Source organism: Mesocricetus auratus, unplaced genomic scaffold, assembly GCF_017639785.1.
Source record: "Mesocricetus auratus isolate SY011 unplaced genomic scaffold, BCM_Maur_2.0 Super-Scaffold_100008, whole genome shotgun sequence".
NCBI lineage: Eukaryota > Metazoa > Chordata > Mammalia > Rodentia > Cricetidae > Mesocricetus > Mesocricetus auratus.
In genome coordinates, this window is record NW_024429192.1 from 62349565 (window position 1) to 62367874 (window position 18310).

The window sequence follows — 18310 nt, forward strand, 5'->3', positions numbered from 1 at the left end:
TAAACAAATTATAATTCCCAGAGGCTATTTGTTTATAGAAAACATTACCTCTACAGGCAAACACTGAACACATATGTATATGTTATTTCCTTTTGGCTAAGGATAAAATTTGAGTATCATCATGATGAATCACAGCATATATAACAGGAATAGGTTAATAAAGACTGGTAGGTCTAACATGAGCTCTAAAAATTCCTGAAATAAAAATTGCAAGCATTAAAGATTATTTAAAAATCTCCACAAAATAGTCATTAGAATTGACAAGTTCAAAAAGGAAATAAAGATCATAAAAGGACGAGACAATATGTTTGTATTTTTGAAACAACAAATACGCATGCTTCAGAGGTGAAAATAATAGCTCTCATAATTTTCAATGTATCTACAATCATACAGGTTCCTCAGGGTAAATTCCTGGTCTTACAGTTGCTCAGGGTATCATAGTTTTTATAGTTTTGTCCATGTTTATTGCTATATTTGTAGTGTTAGATTACAGTGAATGGACCCAGTGTGGTCGGTGTTTGAGTATAATCGAGCTTTAGAGAGGAAATGAAGGAAGGTCGAAAGTTCAGCATTATACTAGGCTTTATACTGCCTTTAAGAGCAGCCTGGGCCACATGAGCCTTTGCCTCAAAAACGAAAAGAAAAAAAAGAATCAGAGACACAGAGTAAGTGTCCACAAAATGTCTATATACTGGTTTGTGATTCTGATTAAAGTGATTTTGTCAGACTAACAACCTCTCACGTTTCAAAGGATAATTTAGGAAGCCAAATATTTTATGATGCTGCAACTCTTAAATGAACAATGTCATTTGAGGCAAGCCTTAAAACTCTTCAAGTGCTGTCCACCCCTTTTACGTTTTCTTTGTTTACTTAATATTGTATATTACAAAATATGAATTACAATAAAGAAAAGATCTTATTATAAGAATCCCGGTCCACTTTTCTCTCACTTTTTGGCAAAGTCGCTGATTGCTTCATTGTGGTTTGCACTGTTAATTTGTGTTTCTATGAATGCATTCTCTAAGTGGTTCAAGTTTTCAAATCAGGCAAGAAGAATGAAGAGCCCCTACACCCTGTATATGACTGTCTTCTATTACATCTGCACTTGAATGTCCAATTGGGAAGACCACAATAACAAACCAAGGCAGGGAACTGCATAGCTGTGTCACTTATGTTAATTGTGAGGTACCACTTATACCATCCTTCCTGAGTCCCTGGGGACATTTTGGGAGAGGATGTGACAGAACTGAGGGAGCTAAAGGAGTTCTTTAAAATATTATCTTCTGGATGTGAAAAGGCCATGGTAAGCATTAACGCATAGCAACCATGATCACAAGAGAGACACACAAAGAGGACAGGAAGTAGGAAGGGGACCAGTTGGGAAGAAAAAGGGGGCCAGAAGGATTGGGGTGGAGATGGGAGAAAGTGGTATGGACGTACTTCATTGTATACAAGTAAGAAAGCATCAGAAATTAAGAGCAATTAAAGAAAGAGTTATATAAAATGATGAAGACAGATTTGATCTCTAAGCAAGCCAAACAGCCATTCTCTCCCTTTTCTGCAGGATGCTGCCTGAACCCAGCCAGCTATGTGGCACTTTCGATCTAGAGGAGAGAGGGTAGCACATAGCCCAGATTGTGGCATCCTTCACTGTTGCCAGGGAAAATAGTAGAAAGTAATCTCTAAGGCTACGTCCATCACATGCCTGAATTCATGTTTAGCTATACATACATTTATACATATATGTACATATGGTTTAGGCATACAGCAAAGACATGTGGCACCAGAATGCCTGATACATATGTACCACATACATTGAGGGTAGCAGATGATGTGTTCTGTCAAAGGATAACAATTGGTTTAAACTTAGAAATTGATAACATTGTTTTTAAGTTACCTACTGTGAATACTTCTGATAAGCTATTATCAAAATAGCTTAGGATTGTAAAATCTAAAGGTTAATATAAGTTAATTTGGATCGGTATAAAAGTTAATTTAAAATTTCAGTACATTTGAACCTTTTGTTCAAGAAGAAATTCTGCTTTCCTTGATTATCAGGCATAATAACTTCCCCCAAACTTGATTTTGCTTATTTAGTAATGATCTACTATAGCCATACACTGGGTTTTTAATGAATGAGCTTATTTAGTATATAGTAATATAAAGTAAAAGAATAAGTAGCAAGTGGTAATTATCAAGACAGACAAATATATATATACATATACATCTCAAAATATCAAAAAACTTACAGCAGAATTCAACTGGGAAGGCTTCATTGAGGTAGTCATGTGGGGTTCTAGGAATAGTAGGAATTGCAGAGGGTGCCCTTGGATGAGACTTCCAAATGAAAAAGAGAAAAAAAATGAATTTGGGAGGGATACATGTTGATGAGTGGGGATATGGGAGTAGTTGGAGAGAGAAATTGGGGTTAGATATATCACATTTCTTTGTATACTATAACGATACTTGATACTATATAGGGAAAACAATATATTTATTTACCAGAGAGAGAGAGAGTCGCACTGACCAGGAGTCAGAAGCCTGGCTGGCTTCCAGCAGAAAAAAGGGAAGCCCCTTTTCCTTTCACTTCCTTTTATCTCTACCTTGACCCCGCCCTGTTGGGCGGGTAGCTTTGTGGCATTCACTCCTATAGTATACCTGTATGAAATTCTCAATAATAAAGAATAGAGTGAGGAAAAAACACAAAAAGAACAAACAGTAATAGATGGAAACACATAGAGATGACATCATCAAATCAGCAGCTCACAATCTCTCATAGAAACTGGGAGGTTGAGACAGTAAGCTTGAGTTCTGGATTGAGTTTTCTCTCCAGGGATAGACTACCCAAGAGTGAGAAGTATCTCCTTCACACTGCAGGGGCTTTTACAGTATGGGCTAAACAATAGTAACCTCTGTTGGAGCAGGTCACCTTCTTACTTTCCTCAAGGAGATAATGCTCACACACTTGGATGGCCTTGTTCTTTCTCTTCCCTCTTAGAGTTAGTAGGGGAGAGCCTATTCCAGCAAGGGGACTTGAAGGACACTTTGAGATCAACATGTTTGGGCTCTGAGCTTCTAGAGCCAGCTTCTTAGTGAGCTCCAAAACACATGACAGTTTGCCAACATAAAGTACATTACACATACATTTTTTTTTTGAGACAGGGTTTCTCTGTGTAGCTTTGTAGACCAGGCTGGCCTCAAACTCACAGAGATCTGCCTGACTCTGCCTTCCAAGTGTTGGGATTAAAGGTGTGTGCTGCCACCACCTGGCATAAACATACAGTTTTAAAAGTAACTTCTTCTGTTTAACAATATGTTTAAAGCACTCTTCATATTGTTTGGCATATTTAAGCTTTTGTATAAATCAGAGCATTACATATTATATTCTGCCATCTATTTTGTTGTGTCTATGAGGCTTGCACAGGTAATAAGTACACTTACTTGCTTCATCTAAGTCATGTGTGTATTAAGGGTGCCCCACAATGCCACAATGTAGATTATGCTTTAAACACATGGGTAATAGTTTAGACCCAAACTCGTAACCATTTTACTCTTACATTTAAGTTATGTGGTCATGCAACATATATGTTTTGTTCTTTCTTTTTTTTTTAGTTTTTCAAGACAGGGTTTCTCTGTGGCTTTGGAGGCTGTCCTGGAACTTGCTCTGTAGACCAGGGTGGCCTCCAACTCATAGAGATCCCCCTACCTCTGCCTCCAGAGTGCTGGGATTAAAGACATGTGCCTCCATGCCTTTCTTCTTCTTCCTCCTCCTCCTCCTCCTCCTCCTCCTCCTCCTCCTCCTCCTCCTCCTCCTCTTCTTCTTCTTCTTCTTCTTCTTCTTCTTCTCCTTCTCTTCCTCCTCCTCCTCCTCCTCCTTCTCCTTCTTCTTATTTTTTTAAATCTAATTTACCAGAAGGTAAGGTCCTATGTGAAGAAGTTTTGTTTTGATCCTTTATTGTATTTACAGTGGTCGATCATGCATAGTAGATATTTGCTGGGAACTGAATGGATGGATGGGTAGGTGTGTGTGTGTGTGTGTGTGGGTCTTCTTGTAAACAGGTTTTTCAGTGGTTGACTAAATTGCTTCCCACATTTATGTTTACCTTTTACTTGTTTAAAATTTTTATTGCATTATTTTGTGTGTATGGGTGTTTTGCCTGCATGGATGTCTCTGTGAACCACATGTGGGCAATGTCCCCAGAAGCCAAATGAGGGTGATGAATTTCTTGGGACTAGAGTTGTGGATAACTGTGAGCTCTATCTGGATGATGGGGATGGTATCCACATCCTCTGAAGAGCAATAGTGCTTTTAACCACCGAGCCAATTCTCCAGCCCTACATTTGTTTTTTGAAATGATTCTAGACTTTAGAAAAATTGGAGTAGTGTAGCAAACACCTTTGTATTCTCTGAGGTTTCTCTGATACCATTGTTCCATGTAACAGCAGAACAATGATCAAAACTGGGAAAATAGACACACGTACAATGCTAGGTACTCGGTTACAACATTTATACATCAATAATGAACTTTCCTCTGACCCTCTTCCACCACAGATGTTAATAAAAGAAGTTTTAGATGCAGTAATAAATTTATATCTTTTCCATAAGTGGAGATGAAGGCTAAACAATGCCAGAGAGATATTTAAATTCCACTCATGTTTTTAATAGAAAAATTATAAGCCTTTAAAGTTGTTAACATGCCTTTTCTTTCTCCACTCTGTGTGGGTGGAGAGTAAAAGCAGTTGATTGTTTGAAAAAGAAAAAAAACAAAAAAAAAACTCTTTTTACTATAAGCATCTGACAGAAATGTTTTGTTTGGTTCATTAGGTCCAAACCAACTTTACCACAGCATCTTCAGAGATCTGATAGGCACCTGCTCTTTTGTTCATAGAGAAAAGACTAATTATATGTAATTGAGTACAAAGCAAATGGGTTTTGTTTTTCTTTCTGCAGTGGCAGATAAGAATCGCTACAAATGTAATGATAACAAAGATGCAGGACTATGTTGGAACACTGCTACAAAAAAGACAATTGCAGCTTGGAGGATATTAATAGGAATACTTTACATAAAATTTAAAATCTCATTATTCTGTTCCATACGTTATCACAGGAGATATATTTGAAGAACATAAAAATGCTGGAAAGAAAATGATGATGATATTGTAACCAAATGCATTGCTCTCATTTTTCTGGGAAAAAATACATGTATGCCCTCTGCCTGTGGAGAGGGGCTGCATGCTAAGTTAGTGTCCTTGTCAGACTGGCGAGTGGGGTCTATGCTGTATCCACCTGGAGCAAGGGGATAGGGCCATAGAAAGCCTCTTGGTGTAGCACGAAGAAGCAAAAGGTCTTTGAGTAGTCTTGGAGTGAGGTGGCCATGGGGTCTCCTTCAGCGCTTTCCTTTCAGCATTGTTTTGAGAAGGAAATACAAGCCCGTGGGACAGGATAATAAAGGCACAATTGAGTTTACAGCTGATGATGCATGTGAGGAACAGCAAGGCTCACCCTGTTCCTAGTGGGCCTTGCTGTACAGTTGGAGGTGGGTTATAAACCATTTCACAGGCACAATCACGTCAGGCCCCAATGATAGGATGGATGAAGATGAAAGCAAACCCACTCAAGACTCATGTTTGACCATAGACAAAGCAAGGATGCAGTAGAAATGACAGAAGGGTCACTTTTCAGTCCTGGCTGGTGAGTATTACTGCTATTTCATCAAGCAAAGCCTCTAGCGAAGACTTATTAAGATAAACAACAGAATTACTCCCACCCCAACCCCTGCTTTAGAGAACCAGGTTAAGGGAAATCCAGTTCCCTGTGTCCTTCCCAAAACACCTTCCACAGCCAAAATCCAGTCTGCTTTCCCTCTGTCTTCTTGGTTAGACTCTGAAGCCCTGCATTGATGCACAGGTCTGGTGCTTGCTGTGGAGTATTTACACCCAAATTTGTTCAAACATGGGTGTGTTTCTGATATTTCTTAAAGGGAAGGCAGTGACACCATCAAAGAGGTGTTCTTTCTAGACCACCCTCCCCCATCTGGCCTCATTCTCCTATGCTCTCTCTGGCTGTTCCTCATTTGCTTTCCTGTTCACTTACTATCTTATCATCTTTTAAATTCATAATGTGTATTTGGCAAATTTTTCATATTAATACAGATTTAATTAGAGTATTAGAGTGGTTTAGACACCTTACCTTTTGGGCTTAAGAGTTGACTCGGTGGGTAAAGCTTTTGCCGTGACAGCTCGAAGACCTGTGTGTTTCCATCCTCAGAACCCATGCACAAGTGGGAAGCAGCAGTGTGGAGACACATCTGTAATGATGACTAGCCTTACATAACTAACTAGCTGGGGCTACATAGTGAGGCCAGAGAGAGAGACAGACAGAGAGAGAGAGGGAGAGAGAGACAGAGAGAGAGAGAGAGACAGAGAGAGAGAGAGAGAGAGAGAGAGAGAGAGAGAGACAGAGACAGAGACAGAGACAGAGACAGAGACAGAGAATGTGTGTGTTGGCCACTTTAAGACACAAACTTGATTTTTCTGTTGAGTTAGGCTGAACACTTTGTTGCATGCCTTATGAACCTTGGATCATTTCTGTGTTACATCTTTTTATGCTACTCTGTGGAAAAGGCATTTATCATTTGTACCTTATGTAAAGTAAATCTACATAATATCATCTTTGTTATTTGTGTTGCACAATGCTTTTGCCCAATTTGTTGTCTTTGAACATTTTCATATTGCCTTTCTATTCTATTCTACTTTAACATGGCTTTATTCTCTTTCCTTCCCCCCATCCCTTTTGTAAGAAAAAAACTGCTCATTCCTACCAAGCTTAGTGACACAGGTCTATACTAGGAAGGATGAGATAGAAGGATCACAATTTTAGGGCATATTTGAGCTAATAAGTTTAAGACCAACCTGGGCAATTCCATGAAACCCTGTTTACAAACATGAAGTCACAAGAGAGCTGAAGCGAGCAGGGAGATCATGGAGCAGTTGCTTAGCATGTTGAAGACTCTAGGCTCAAGTCCCAGTAACACACACATGCACATACATATATACATACATACATATTCACACACATGCATGCACACTCATACATACACACACATGCATACACACTCACACACACATACATACATACATTCACACACATAAATCCCACTCATTTCTAGATTGAAAAATTCAGTCTTTTGTTTGTTTTAGTTATGTACATTTCTTTTTTATCTTTTTAAAATTTAAATTAGAATCAAGTTGCTTCACATGTCAATCCCAGCTCCCTCTCCCACCCCTCCTCCCCGCCACTGGCACCAACTCCCTCAATCCCCAGCCAATCCCCACTCAGCTCCACAGGGAGGGTGAGGCCCTCCATGGGGGATCTCCAGAGTCTGTCATTTCATCCAGGGCAGGGGCACATTTCTCTTTTTACAGCTAACATACAATTAATTTGTATCCCTTAATTTGAAATTTTTAATATTTCATATTCTTGTCGAACAACTTTATTATGATTTTAGTGTAAAGAATCTTATTTTCAAATGGCCTATATCTGAGTTTTAGAAATCTAATTGTAAATGTAAGAAGTTAGTCACCCAGTTATGTTTTCTATACAATACCAAGCATATGATGTTTTGGTACTACCAGTCACAAGCATATAGACACAGCCAAAGCCAGCAGGAGCTCATCCTGCTCAACTCTGAACAGAAATAAGAACCAAATGGTTGCTTGGGGAAAATTGTCAAGGGAATTGTATCTAGTTATAAGGACACACATGCAGATGCCTCCAAAAGCTATTCACTCTCCCTAATAGTGGGCTTTCTTGGCCCAGACTTTTTTCCTCTTTCACCTGCCTGGGCACATTTTTTAGAGTTCTTGACAGAAAAGCTATGGCATGTCTAATTTTGTTTTCTAGAGCCAACTGTATTTTAAGACTATGTCATTATTTCTTGTGAAATTATACCTGTAGGTTGAGTTGAAAGAGAAGTAAGTGGATGCATTATCCTGCAGGTATCCCCAAGCAAAGCTTTTATCCCGCCAAGCAGCACTTTGGCTCGTGCAGGGCTGTCACTCCTCATGCTATTTCCTCTCAGTAGCACAATTAGCTGTTGCCCTTAACTTGTGAATTCATTTATTCCATTGGGTACTTTTTTATAGAAAGAAAAAACTTTGCAATCTGATTTCGGGATTAAGAAGGTTGCTCTGGCGTTTATTAGAAATGCGTACCTTGTAGTTAATAACATTGCCTCCAAATACTATTTGTAGAAAACTTGAACAAGATCCATTTACCTCCTTGAATAGTTTAGCTTCTTACAGATGTCACAAGGAATAACCCCCTTGACTCTTTTGACCTGGATCTGTCACTTTATTCTTGACCAGATATCTCTTTTTGGTGGAGAGACTCTTGCCCAGTGGAACTGCTTGTTCAGAAAAGGAAAACATGAGCTGGTTGAAATTGTGCTCTAGTCAAATTGCTTTCCCACTGTTTATAATATATTCACATGTGGTATACATTGGTTTAGAATCTTTTTAAAACTATGTAACTATGTGGATTCCTAAAACCTGGTGAAGACTAAGTTACATTTAGTGCTTTCTTGGCTCCATGAGATAACTAATGTTTGGCCTTGTGTCAATCACATAAACTTTCTTCCATTTGTATGATCTGGACTTGTACCAGACAAGAGGGACAGATAACCTCATAAACCCTTGATACTCCCTTTCTTTCCTTTTTATGCAGAAATTAATGTGTACTTTTTATTGCTTTCCCTTTTATTCCTTGCAAAGTATATTATAAGCAGATATGAAATCGTCAGTTTGCAGATCAGCACATCATATTGTCCAGAGTAATGTAAAAGACCCAAAGAACCTTCTGCATGTCCATTTCCACCCAGGATCTGGACTTAATGCAACTTGTGTGCCTTGGGGCCAGTACTTAACTTCTTGTGTCTAATTCATCCTTCCTTTAAATGAGAATATACTGGCCATTAGATCTCAGGGGTTTTGCACCAATTGAATGAGACAATTTATGAAAAGTGTTTCAAACAGTACCTGAACACAGTAATTCTAAAAGCTCTCATCTATTATTATTATCTTGTCATTAGAGCTAAAGAGCCCGCTTTGTTTGCTAAGATTGGTGCTGGGGGCGAGGTGCTGGGTTGCAAGCAGCTCATAGACAGTGGCTGTTTAGCAGAAGTAGAATTCTTCACAGTGGCTGCTGTTGTGCAAAACAGTTTGATGTGTTTACACTAGAGAGAATTGAAATAGTTCAGTAAAATAATTCAGAAGACGCGGAGCCCCCTCACATGCATCAACAGCCTTATATGTAGAAACATATCTTCCAGCTCAACTCTGGACAGAAATGACTTACTAGTGTAAACAAACCTATGTACTACATAGTTTTATGCTTTTGAGTTTTTAACACACACTGATTCTGTTTGCTTGGAAGATCATCTTATTCACCAGGTAGGAGGTTTAATAGCATCTACTTGAAAGGATCTAGAATTGCCCAGGAGATGGGCCTCTGGCCAAGCATATGGAGAATTATCTTAATTATGTTAATTGAGGTAAGAAGACCCATCCACTGTGGGTGGTGCCATTCACCTGGCTGCGTTCTTAGAGTATAAGTGGAGAGAGGAAACTGAGCAGCAGCTTGTGTTCAGCCCTCGCTGCTTCCTGACTATGCATGTGATATGACCAGCTGCTTCAAGGGCTGTCTGCTTGATCCCCCTATTACAATGGACCCTGAAACTATGCACCAGAATAAACCGGTTCTTCCTCAAATTGCTTTTGTCAAGGTATTTAGCCACAGTGTCATTAAAGTAACTGAAGCATCCCATGAGGACCCTACTCACATCAGTACCCCTCTCAGCCCCTATACTCTCTCTATGGCCCACCGACTCCACTCATGCTCAGCAACTGCCCCCTGCCACAAAATCCTCACTTCATCTGCTGTGTGAGCCCTATGCATCTATTTAGAGCTCCACATATCACATTAGGGCTAGCTGCATATCCATTTCTCTGTTTGAGTACTACTTAATTATTTGTTCTTCTAGCAAGCAACGAAAATGTGCCAAGATACCAAACCATAGGGACACATGTGCTTCCTCTCTTTGACTTAACGTCAAATAAAAACAGTTGGACAGATTTCAGCCATGGACACATCTACTTTTTCTTATTCTCCTTCCACATGCTTAAGGCTCTAACACCTTCAAGTTCAGGATAGCCATGGCTCTCAGTCAATGGCTGTGAACAACAACTGAGGACAAACAATAAAAGAACAGTTCACACCTGCTCAGCATCGCCCACTAAAACACATAGCAGCTTGAATATAGGGCCAAGTCATCTGGTCTCCACCTTGCTGAATTGTTAGCATTTTATTCTCTGTAATATGATGTGTTTGTAAAAGGCAGGCTTAAAAATCTGAGACTTCTCTAGTTCATAAGTTGACAATGACTATTTCTTTAAATTTCAAAAGACTATAAAAATGGTAGCATGGTTCGTTTTGTGCTGAATTTAAAAACAGTGAAATAGTTATTCAATTCTCTTCCACCTTCAGTAAGTACACAAGCCTGAACCAGCCTCCTCTTGTCTGGAGGACAAGCAAAACATAGCTCCTGTCCCATTGTCTATTATAAAGCTCTTGAAGGATGCTATCACAGCATCATCTACAATAATAGCATCAAAATCTCTAAGGTTAGAATTTTGTAATTAATGTTCCTTAGAAATTAGATAATTGATTTGAGCATGAAGCAGAGTTAGTAGAATATATTCATAGCCATGCAGGATGTCCTGTGCATGGTCCCCAGCATCACATAAAACAAGGTTTGGTGGCACATGCCAATAATCTCAGCAATTTGTAAGTGGAGAAATCCGAAGTCATCTAGTTACCTAGTAAGTTTGAGATTCATCTCAAATAAAGAGCAGTTACGTTTAAGAACAGTGATTCATTCTTCATCGTGTCCATTCACTAAGGATTGCTGGTGTTTATGGATTGGTGGTGTTTGGAAGATGACACTACTTAATCTATCCCAGAGTTTCTGATCAGAAGGTTGAGCCAGTTTGGGGTGTGGTGGCGGTGGACACATCTATACAAGATTCACACTCTGATTCTGATTAGAAGTTTGGGTCCAGACTTGGGTTGTGACTTCTACACCAAATTCGCACTCTGAGTGGCATTGTGGTGAAGCACTGCCCCAACCTCCAGTGTGTTGTTACAACTACAAATGGATTGGTTAAGATGTGCATTTGGACTACAGGAATCCTGGGTGGGGCTCCACATTTTGCTTTTTCACAAAGCTCCAATGGATAGAGATGATGCCCAGTAGCTGGTAAGGCATGAGAAGCATCAGCATTCCCAGAGAGTTTGCTGAAACCTTAGTCTCTTGTATCCAAGATTGCTTTTCAACATTTCTGCACAATAAAATCATCTGCAGAGTTAAAGAGCATTGATTTTTCTGTCACAGAGATTTTTATTTAATTGTTATGGCTGTGACCTACACATCAGATTAAATAAAAAACCCTAAGACTGTTGTGATATATAGTTTGTGAATCAATGAGGTAATCTTATCTTGGGAATGTCACTTTTGAGGTTTGTGTTCCAGATTTACAATTTTTTACTGTACTTAATTAGTATTGTATTATCTCCTGGTATATTTTTTCCAATATTTAATTTTAAAAGTAGGCTATGAAGCTGGGAATGATGGTCTGTAGAACAATTGACCCTTCTGTATGCCCAGCTGGCTCTACTAAATTCCCACAACATCAGTATGTCTGGCTGTAGCCACCTTCCTCTGGTGCTGTTCCAGGCACCTACCACCCAGTGATTGACTATTACCATGACTGTCATATAGACACCCCACTTTCATACATACCCACATACTGAGGGATAAAATCATCTAGTTATGGAACTACAAAAAGGAATTTGATGCTACTCCTTCTGGTTCTCCAAGCAGGAGAGGAGGTTGGACCTTCATGTAAAAATGTAAGATAATACCTCTGGTACCATGGAGCGACCAGATTAATCTGGAGATTTCAGAGATCCCCCAAAGCTATGCTAGTTTTAAATTGAATCTTGAAGAATAGGAGAAGGACACATAGGCTGAGATTAGAAAAATTGAGTTTCAGATAAGGAAGCAGGCAATCACTTGGTGGAGAAAGCTCCTGGCAGGTTGGAGAAAAATGAGTTGGCCAGTTTGGAAAGAGATTGTGTGGAGGAGTGAACAGGCCATGTTTCAGTGTCTCAGATTGCATTTAGAGGGGTATAAAGTTGTTGTGGTAGGAAACAGAGCCACTAAAAGCTACTCAGCAGTTGCCAGCCAGAGGGGTCTGAATGACAGTGCTGTGGAAACATTCGAGATATCCTTTAGGGATGACTTCAAGCAGAGCTTTTATGTAGAGAACTAATAGGGAAGAAATTAGCATTTTAGTTTTAAACCCCCTTTAATCCCTCCATTTCTCAAAAGGCTTACCAAATTGTATTTACTTGTATGGACACTCCTAATAGTTTTAGAGTGAGGCACGCATGTACTTTTGCGTGGTAACTTATGTTATTGTGAGGTTCACAGTCTAGGACTAGAACGTCTAAACTAGTTTTTTCAAGTTGTCTTGTACTTTCTCTGTGTGATTGGATCTGAGAACTGAAGGTTTATATTTTCTCGCTGGAATATTTCAGGTGCCCAGAAAATTGTGTCTTAGGCTTCTAATTTTGTCCACCATTAGTTTCTTTTTCTCACTATCTTTCCAAGTACTTGGATTCTAATTACTTCACTCTCCTCTTATTTACAGGCAGCAATATCATGTTGTAGCCACCAGGACTTAGCCTCAGGTCATTTGTTGGCTAACATTATGACCCTAGCAAAACCATATTTCTGTATTTTGATTTTCTACTCTATAAATATGACCCCATAGAGCACACATGAATTTTTTTTAATATTTAAAAGTAATTGCCCATTGGCAAAGGTCACACACATCTCTTTCCATCACTTCATTACATGTAGCTTGGCGTCTGGAATATACACACTGTATTAGTGAACAAGACTAACAGGAAATAATACCACTATCAGCTGTAGCACCGAGTGGAAGATTTGCGGGAGTTGTAAAGATTCTATAGCGTGCAAAGACTTCTTGGATGCTTTGCCTTGCCCATTCATCTTGGGGATCGACACCTGTACCGTTCATTGAATTCTCCAAACAGGCTGGGAGACACATTTTCTGTATAAGACAAATTGGCTGCAGCGTATGAGTGATGGCAGGCATTTGCTTCCATTATCGATAGTGATATGCTTCATTTTTCATCCTAAAGGGGGTGGGGGAGGACTCACGTTGAATTGACTTGTTAATTATGCAGGGTGTTTTCAGCATCTCTGAGGCATCATGGAGAGGGTCATATGGTAATCTCATCATTAAAAACCAAAGGCAGGCCCTCTTTTGGAACTCAGGTGTGCATATCTGTTAGCTTTTGTCAAAGCAAGAGATTACATGCCCCTCATTTTCACCAGGCTGGAAATCCACAATCTGTGCTGTCAGGGAGAGCTGAGAAGAAAAATCTCGGTCTCTAAGCCCCAGACCACTAATCAGTTCCATAAGTCAACAAATTCTGTGGGGAGACTAAATCAGCCAGTGAGAACATGTGGCCAGTTGTTTATAAAAGCAGGGCACCAGACTGGATGCATTGAGTCAGCACACCGGGAAGCATTTGGCTCTGCTGCCTTACATATGATTTTATTTAAAGTATATATTGTTTGTGCCCCCGGAATCTGCATTTGTGTGAGATGAAATGCACAGCTTCTCCCTATCCCATGACATTTTAAGAAAGCCAAGTTAAAACATGGGGCAGCCATCATCCTGCCCTCTCATCTCCAAAGCTCCAGATTGAGAGATGGAAAAACAATAATGATGCATTATGTTTTACCTTGGGATCCTGAGGTCAAGTTTGTTTCTATTTTATTATTTTAATACCTTCATCAAAGCCCAGTGAAATCTACAGTGCAAGCAGAAAAGAATCCTCATCACCATGGTCTCAAAGCCGATAAGTGTAAGAGTAATATCAGAGTGTGCACCCATGGACCAGAACTCTATCCTGATCTTGTACTCCTCAGTTGAAAACTAAAAGAATAGAGCCAATCTGATTTTTTTCTTAATTTCTGTAAGAAATGTTACTTTAAAAAGTGAAATACAATTATTCGTGCTGCGATTGTGCGAGGCACTCTGTGAAACACAAAACAAAAAAGTGAAGGCTTCGCCATTCAATAGCTTTTCAAAGAAAATTGCTAAAGCAACCTAATTTCAGATGAAGCTCACCATTTATGGACATAACAAAGCCTTACCCATGAAAATGTACATTAACCATTTATGCATACAACAACGCCTTATTCATGCAAATTTTATGAACCAGAGATAGGGTAGTTTAGCAGAATGCAACTGTTCTGAAAGGACAAGCCAAGTAAAGGATTCATCTATTTGATACTCTTGAAGACACCAAGTTTACAGAGACACACATGCAAACACATGAAAAGGATGCACAATAAGTGCTGTGTGAAGAGTATTGTAGGGTAGGGATGAAAGATCAGTAATCAGTTTGGATAATTTATATACTCACCTTTGCATTGAAAGATAGAAGCCTTCATTTTTTTCCTGAACATTAAACAATGGTATTTTATTATGGAAAACAGAAAAAGGTTGCAAAATTGACATTAATGAGTGATAAATAAACCAAGTACTAAAGAAAAATATTAATTTCCCGACTAAGCAAATACCAGTCAAGTGGCCAAGTGGCTTACAAATATTATTGTAAATACTACAATTACAAATATTTCAATAGTCTTTAGAATTGAGAGGGAAAACAACTGAATATCCACATGCTTTAAGGTTAAGGCATTGTTATCATAGGATGCTATTTGTATTTTAACAAAATGCCTTTGTTGAAAACAGCTCAAAATCTAAAAAAAAATAGTTTTAAGCATCTTCATTCTCTCGCAGTGTCTTCCATTTAGGTTCTAATGGCTCATAAGATTTTTTCCTTACTACCCATCCAAAAATTTTCAAGCAGGAATTTGAAATGCAATTATACTTTTAAAAAGTAGTTCATTATTAAAGCAACAAGGAACTTGTCCTTAGAACTTATTTATGGGATCAGTGAGATGACTCAGTGGGTAAAAATGCCTTCTACAAAGCTTGACACCCAAATTCAGTCTCTTGGACCCACGTGGGGCAAGGAGAGAAAGAATTCCTGTAGACTGTCTCCCGACCTCCATATATAAGTCTGAACATACACTTCCACACACAAGAATGAACACACAAAATATAACTAAGATGTAATTTAAAATGTTATAAATGAGTGCACTGAATTTGTGCCTTGCAGAGGAGATTTTGTAGGGAGTGCTTTGTTTTTTCTTCTAACTTCCTCTTCATCTACACTCTTTCTTGTTTGTTTGTAACTTCATTGGCTGAATTCCATATATTTTGTTTATATAGTTTGGATTTATCATTATATTCTTGTCACTTGAGGTATATAATGCTCAGCTAGAAATTAAACTGAAAGTAGCATAGTATTTTATAAAGGGGCATTTTTCTATTCCAACATCATTTGATAAATATGTATATTAGTCAGGATACTGTAGAAGAGCAAAACTCAAAGGATGTGTGTGTGTGTGTGTGCTGTGTGTGTGTTTGTGTGTGTGTGTGTGTGCGTGTGCGTATTAAACCAACAAATCTTTAAAGTAACAACCGCTGCAGAATCATAGCTGTGTACTTAGACTCTGTAGCTATGCGCTCCTTGAGGCTGAGTGCCTCTACAGTCAGTGAAGTCCCATGATAGCCCCCTTCTCTGGAGGGTAACAACCCACAGTAGCTCTATCTACAAGGCTGGGTGTCTCAGTAATTGCAATCCTGTGTAAGGAACCTGGAAGCTTCCTGGAGAACTGGTGGTCTTTAGTCTACAATGAAAGCTTGGAAATAAAATGCTTCTGATATAGGGAAGGAATGAGCAAGGAGTAAGCAGCCCCAACCTGGAGGAAAGAAGGAACCTGGAGCACGCAGATGTCAAATAATCTTCCCTCTGCCACGCCCTTTTATCTGAGCTGCTGCAAGTGATGCAGCCCACAATAGGGACTTCCCAAAAGGTCAAGGCAACAGCTACAGTTCTTCAGTTGAGGCTCCCTGTGTAGGTGATTTTATTTATGGAACGTTGACATGAAACCAATCATAACAACCTGTAATACCTTGATCCAAACAGATTCTGCAAACTGTTCTCTTCCTTTTCGTTCCTTCCAACCTTTCATCGCTCTGCAAACACTGATATCTACCGACACACAGCATACAGATGTTCTCTCACAGAAGACCCTGCATTCTGTGTCTATATCTCAGAAAGTCTGGGGTTTCTCTTTTCTGTTAGAGTCTATATTCAAATGTGTTTTGTGTGCTGTAAATATTAACTTCAATTTTTCTTGCATAGTCAATTATGGAAATATGACCTAGAAAGGATATGAATAAGCAAGCTAGAGAATGCTGATGTATTTATTTATTCAGCAAATGTTGAATAACAGCTTCTTAGACCAAGGTTCCATGTTAGGCCACATGAATAGCAATAAAATTTTCCAGTGCCTTCACATGAAAGAAAGCCTCGGAAGGACTCCCAGAGGATGTGTGCTCATCAGGGAGTGCATCTGTTGGACTCACTGCTGCTCATCCCCTGCACATGAAGGCATTTGGCATATTCTAAGTGCACCATAGATCTTTATGAAAGTACTAGATAGTTCTAAATCAAGCATATTGTGTAGGTACTAAGAAAGTTCTGTAGACTTATATTTAACCTATTTAACTGCTTATAATGAATACAAACGGTGACCATGTTTGCTACCAGGCAAGACTTTGCAGAGGTGCCCTCAAGGGATTTGCAAGCAGGAATGGAGGTAGATAGGTAAACAAATTATTCTAAGGCTCATTTCCAACATGCTTCTGCAGGACTCAGGTGGAGTTAAAATTTAGAGCTTGAAGGATGAAAACATGGGCTGGAGAGATGGATTGGTGGTTAAGAGTGCTTTCTACTCTTCCACAGGACCCAAGTTCAGTTCATAGCACCCAAGTCCTGGCAGCCCATTGCCACTTGTAACTCTAACTCTGGGTGATCTGACACCCTCTTTAGGGCTTCTGTCGGCAATTGCACATATAATGTATACACACACACACACACACACACACACCTTTAAAAGTCAAATGAAAAGAATTATCTACATTTACAAGTGGGAAGACAGTCTTACCAGGAAGAGATAGAAGACAAAAGAAGACAAAATCAATTCTAACCAGAAGCCAAGAAGTTAGGAAATGGCACAAAACTTTGTTTTGCTAGTTATGGTGGATGGAGTGGGTGACAGGTAGTAAGGTATAAATGTAGGATGGTGTCAGGTTGTAAGAGATGGGGACAGAGGAAACACTAGAGGTTTTGATCAAGAAAATGGCATAAGCAGATGCTACGAATGTGAAGAATGGGGCACAGTCCAATAGCCTCATTACTAAGGGGCTTGTAGATGAAGATCACATTCAGTAGTAATTCTCACCCCGTGTGAAGGACTTCTGTGACCCAGCATCCACTCTAGATGAAGCAGAAGTAAGGCCCTCTCCACCTTCTGAGACTTTAGGGGGCAAGGTGAAGAACTTTCCTAAGAGAACCGACTTTTCAAAGCATTTATTTCATTGTTAATTGTGTGTGTATAAGAACATGTGTATGCATGTGTGTGTGTGTGTGTGTGTGTGTGTGTGTGTGTGTGTGTGTGCACATGTGTTCAGGTTCCCAAGGTGGTAGGAAAAGGTGTGGAATCCTCTGAGCTGGATGTAATGTGGTTTCTGATGGTCTAACCTGGGCACCTAACTCCTGAGTACTGCAAAAGCAGTAGTACTCAAGGGCTGAGCCCCGTCTCTGAGCCTAGATGAATAGATTTTTTTTAGTGCTTAACACTGAAAATTTTCCTTTAAAGTTATTTACTGAATCTTTTAGGTAAAGGCTAAGTCCCAGAAGCATTCCACCTGAAAGCCATTACCACCTGGTGGTTTAGAGAGGACTTTCTCGGTTTGTGCTCATCCCTCACCAGTATTTGTGCTTCCCTTAAGGCCCGTGAGGATGGGAAGACTAAGAGTGGCTTTTCCCTTCCAATTCACCGTCATCAACCATGCTTCCAACCTTTGACAGAGAAGTCTCTTCCTTAGGGGGTCATTAGTCTCAGTTTCTTTTTTCTTCCTTCTCTCAAGAACCATCATTTAAATCGATATTTCCCTGTAGATGCTTTTATTTACAGTACATAAGTACCTTGCATTTAATCTGTACTTTGCA

General features: G+C 39.4%; 1 protein-coding gene across 4 annotated transcripts in view; it reads left to right on the forward strand.

Moving 5' to 3' along the window:
* Positions 1-18310, forward strand: part of Fgf12 (fibroblast growth factor 12) — a 515142-nt gene that overhangs the window by 303239 nt on the left and 193593 nt on the right. The window lies entirely within an intron of this gene.